At 37.5% G+C, this 5,398-nt stretch overlaps 1 non-coding gene across 1 annotated transcript; it reads right to left on the bottom strand.

Moving 5' to 3' along the window:
- Positions 1-1,046: 1,046 nt before the first annotated feature.
- On the bottom strand, positions 1,047-1,153 carry LOC138382061 (U6 spliceosomal RNA). The gene has a single exon (XR_011233237.1). It is a non-coding gene; the product is annotated as a U6 spliceosomal RNA (small nuclear RNA).
- Between the last annotated feature and the right edge of the window lie 4,245 nt (positions 1,154-5,398).

The raw sequence follows: 5,398 nt of genomic DNA, 5'->3' as shown, positions 1-5,398 counted from the left end.
TGAAGGTGTCTTTTTTGTAAAATGACTGCATTTCCTCTGGGTAGATACCCAGTAGTGGGATTGCTGGATGGAATGGTAGGTCCACTTTTAGTTCTTGGAGGAATCTCCATACTGTTTTCCACAGGGTTTGTACTAATTTACATTCCCACCAACAGTGTATAAGCATTCCTTTTTCACTGCATCCATGCCAATGTCTATTGTTTTTTGATTTTTTATTAATGGCCATTCTGATGGGGGTAAGGTGGTATCTCATCATTATTTTAATTTTCATTTCCCTGATGATTAGTGATGTTAAACATTTTTTCATGTTTGTTAGCCATTTGTCTATCTTCTTTTGAAAGACATCTGTTCATGTCTTTTGCCCATTTTTTGATGGGGTTATTTGATTTTTTCTTGCTGATTTGTTTGAATTCTTTGTAGATTCTGGATATTATTCCTTCATTAGATATATAGTTTGTGAATATTTTCTCCCACTCTGTAAGTTGTCTATTTACTCTGTTGATTATTTGCTATGTAGAAACTTTTAATTTAATTAAGTCCCATTTAGTTATTTTTGATGTTACTGTATTTGTCTTTGGGGTCTTAGTCATAAATTCTTTGCTTAGGCCAACATCCAGAAGAGTTTTTCTACATTTTCTTCTAGAATTTTTATGGTTTCAGGTCTTATATTTAAGTCTTTAAACCATCTTGAGTTTATTTTTTTATATGGCAAGAGATAGGGATCCAGTTTCATTCTTCTGCATGTGGCTATCCAATTTTCCCAGCATCATTTATTGAATAGGGTGTCCTTTCCCCAGTGTATGTTTATGTCTACTTTGTCAAAAATCAGTTGGTTGTAGCTATATGGCTTTATTTATGGCTTCTCTATTCTGTTCCACGGGTCTATGTGTCTACCTTTATGCCAGTACCATGCTGTTTTGTTTACTATAGCTTTGTAGTATACTTTGAAATCAGGTAATGTGATGGCTCCAGATTTTTCTTTTTGCTTAGGATTGCTTTGACTGTTTGGACTCTTTTCTAATTCCACATGAAATTTAGGATTGTTTTTCTTTTTCTTTTTCTTTTTTTTTTTTTGTGTCATCCTTGTGCAGGGGCCATGCTAATCTTCTCTGTATCATTCCAATTTTAGTATATGTGCTGCTGAAGCGAGCACAGGATTGTTTTTCTAGATTTGTGAAAAATATCATTGGTATTATATTTTGATGGGAATTGCATTGAATCTGTAAATTACTTTGGGCAGTATTGACATTTTAACTATGTTGATTCTTCCAAGCCATGAGCATGGGATGTTTTTCCATTTGTTTGTGTCATCTCTGATTTCTTTCATCGGTGTTTTATAGTTCTCCTTGTAGAGATCTTTTGCCTCTTTGGTTAAGTGTATTCCTAGGCATTTTATTTTCTTTGCAGCTATTGTAAATGATATTACGTCCTTGATTTGACTCTTAGCTTGACTTTTATTAGTGTATAGAAATGCTACTGATTTGTGTACATTAATTTTGTAATCTAAGACTTTGCTGAATATATTTATCAATTCCAGAAGTCTTTTGGAGGAGTCTTTAGTGTTTTCTAGATATAAGATCATATTGTTGGCAAATGGGAATAGTTTGACCTCCTCTTTCCCTATTTGGATGACCTTTATTTCTTTATCTTGCCTGATTGCTCTGGCTAGGATGTCCAGTACTATGTTAAATAGAGGTGGTAACAGTGGGCTTCCTTGTCTTGTTCCAGTTCTCATGGAGAATGCTTTCAACTTTTCTCCATTCAATGTAATGTTGGCTATGGGTTTGTCATAAATGGCTTTTATTATTTTGAGGTATGTTCCTTCTACGCCTCATTTGCTGAAGGTTTTTATCATGAAAGGGTGGTGGATTTATCTAATGCTTTTTCTGCATCTATTGAAATAATCATATGATTTTTAATTCTGTTTATGCGGTAAATCACATTTATTTATTTATTTTGGAGACAGAGTCTCGCTCTGTTGCCCAGGCTAGAGTGAGTGCCATGGCGTCAGCCTACCTCATAGCAACCTCAAACTCCTGGCCTCAAGCAATCCTTCTGCCTCAGCCTCCCGAGTAGCTGGGACTACAGGCATGTGCCACCGTGCCTGGCTAATTTTTTCTATATATTTTTAGTAGAGATGGGGTCTCATTCTTGCTCAGGATGGTCTCGAACTCCTGACCTCAAGCAATCCTCCCACCTTGGCCTCCCAGAGTGCTGGGCTTACAGGCATGAGCCACCGCATCCGGCCTCCATTTACGTTTTGATAGACACTTAAGTTGGTTCCATATCTTGGCTATTGTGGAAAATGCTGTAATAAACATGGAAGTGCAGATATTTCTTTGACATACTGATTTTATTTCCTTTAGATATATGCCCAGTAGTGGGATTGCTGGATCATATGATAGTTCTATTTTTAATTTTTTGAGGAAGCTCCATACTGTTTTCTATAATGGCTATACTAATTTACCAACAGTGCATAAGGGTTACTTTTTCTCCACATCCTCACTAATACTTGTTATCTTTTGTCTTTTTTTTTTAGAGATATGGGGGTCTCATTATATCGCTCAGGCTGGACTCGAATTCCTGGCCTCAAGCAACCCTCCCACCTTACGTGAGCCACCATGCGCACTCCTGTATTTAACTATTGATTATAAAAATACTTTACAAATGTTATTTTTAATCCCATCTTCAAACATGTATTTAACTCCTTGAGCATGTACTTGCCTTCTTCTGACTGATTTAAAAAGAAACTAAAAAATATTTTCTTTGCTGCTTTATCTTTTTCCTCTTTTTTGAAACAGCAACTACCAAAAAGGCTCCTGGAATCTTAATACTTTTTGTGGGTAATTACGGAGTTAACCTTTGTTGGCCTTCTGATCCAGGTTGGAATGATGACAATCAGTACTGACCTCTCAACCTGCCTGGCCAGCTCTCATCCCCCCTTCTTTATCTTCATCTACCCACTCCCTCCCTTGAAAGGCAGCCGGTTGGTGCCCCCAGGTTCTTTCATCTCTTTGTCCTGGGGCTGCAGTAGCTGCCTGTTCCTTCTTCCCCAGGATCATTTCCCTATATGTCAGTTATTCTCATACCATGTCACAATTTGTGATCTGTACATATCTTCTGTAAGTAGATACAGAATATTTACATGATGTTTTTATTTAAATAAGTTGACTTTTATAAACTTTAATACATCTGTGCTATTATTACATTAGTTTATTTTGCCTGCATTTTGTTAGTGTAAAATGCATTTGTTTTGAAAAGAAAACTTTGTCACTGCTCTACATGGATAACACAGTTACAGCTAACTGTAAAGATAAGTAGTACAATAAAGACAAAATAATGTCATTAAATTCCAGCTAAATATCATTGCCAACTGTAGGCTCTGAGCTCCAAGACTGTGTTTTGTTTAAAAAAAGAAAAAGAGTAGCAAGTGAGAAGTCTTAAGGGCAAACTAGTGTCTAATAGAGACGTCCTTCTTGAAATAATCAGAAAAGGGTTAAAAGGAAATTTAACACATTGACTACCACAAAAAACAAAACAAAACAGGAACTTTTCTTTGGGGCCAACGTTTTATTATGAAAATAGAATAAAAACTTGGACTGTAATTTAAAGGTAAAAATAAATAGAAAAATGAAATTTATTGACTTCTATTCATGTAATCCACGTTTTTAGAATTAAATTTTCAGTATTAATTTTAACAATAAGAACATCAAGATTTTATATATGCAACACGAGGCCCCAGGGTCAAAACTAGAGTGAGTTAAATACAACTCTCATGGCAGTTAATGTGTTAAAAGAAAGCTGCTGAGGCAACCTGCAGAATGGGGAAGGGGGTGGGGTTACTCTGGTGCCCTCCTGGTGGGGCAGTTGATAGATGGAGCATGCTGGGAATAGGGACAGCACACATCGAATCTAAATCTCAAAGGAAAGGGAAATGCTAGACAATGCACAAGTTTCAATTATTCGAAAAGCACAAGTGTATGCGCGCTCGCCCCCGCGCGCGCTCGCGCGCACGCACACACACGCACACAACCACAGTATTAAGGCTGAAGGAAAGGAGAAAATTAAATGACCCTTATTCCCCTTGACTGCCATGTAACTGTGTGAATCACTTTAGAAAACAGGCACGGAAATATCCAATTAGAGCACATTGCTAATCTGGCAGAGGACATGATCTAGATGCTCACGTAACTGTTTCCCTATTTGGAATGAAAATGTCAGCCAGAAAAAATAGGCAAGCATAATTGATTGGGATATATGTCCAGCTTCCTACAGTTTCCTGTCTTATATCACCCATTACCTTACAAAATCCTCAAGGGCAGACGGATAGCTTTTTCTAGTTCCTTTGAAATTCCTTGAAACAACCAGCGAAATGTCCTGCAGATGATGAGTACTAGATTAATACCTCGTTGTATTGACCCAAATCTTCAAAGCCAAGTGGGAAGTGGCAGTTGAGAGGGAGCACTGCCCACATAGGTTCCTTTATCCACCGGAGTCAGCCCGGGAGCAGTAAAGTCTCTCTGCAGAGTGACGTGCTGCATTAAAACGCTAATTGATATCTCTGGTGGCTGGCATTGAGTGCGTCTTACACATCAGCCTAAATTAAAGTGGAAAACTTCAGGGCCTTTATTTTTTTTATTTTATTTTATTTTTTTCTTTGAGACCTGGTTAAGGGGTCAGTAAACTACAGATTTAGGGCCAAGTATAGCCCTGCTACTTGTTTTTGTACAGCCTTTGAGCTAAGAATTATTTTTACACATTTAAATGGCTGAAGCAATAAAAAAATTTTTCTTTGGCACACGAAATTATGTGAAATTGAAATTTTAGCCAGCTTTATTGGCATACAGCCACACTCATTCGTTTATATGTTGTTTTTGGTACTCTCTTCCTGCAATGGCAGAGCCTGAGTGGTTGTGATAGAGACAGTATGGCCTGTGATGCCTAAAATATTTATTACTATCTGGTTCTTTACAGAATAAGTTTGCTGATGTCTGACCTATACCATTAGTTTCAAATTTGGCGGCACATTGGAATCATTTGGAAAACTTTAAAAAATACGGATAAAATACGGATGCTACTGATCCCTGGGCTCAGACATTCTGATTAATTTGATCTAAACACTGGGACTTTTAAACACTCTTCAGCGATTAACATGTGCAGCCAAGTTCAATAACAGCTGACCTAGACTATTGCTTCTCAAACTTCAATGTGATATAAATCACCTGGGGGCTTGTTAAAATGCAGATTCTGATTTAGTAGTTCTATGGAGGGGCCTGGGATTAGCATTTTTAATAAGCTCCCTGTGGGGATGCCAGTCTGCTGGTCCATGGACCACACTTTGAGTAACAAGGATCTAGCCTAGCCTGTCCTAGAAAGAGAGGGCAAAAGAGAAACCTTT

This window comes from Eulemur rufifrons, chromosome 3, assembly GCF_041146395.1.
Source record: "Eulemur rufifrons isolate Redbay chromosome 3, OSU_ERuf_1, whole genome shotgun sequence".
NCBI lineage: Eukaryota > Metazoa > Chordata > Mammalia > Primates > Lemuridae > Eulemur > Eulemur rufifrons.
The sequence above is the reverse complement of the archived record's forward strand: the minus strand, read 5'-3'. Positions and strand labels throughout refer to the sequence as shown.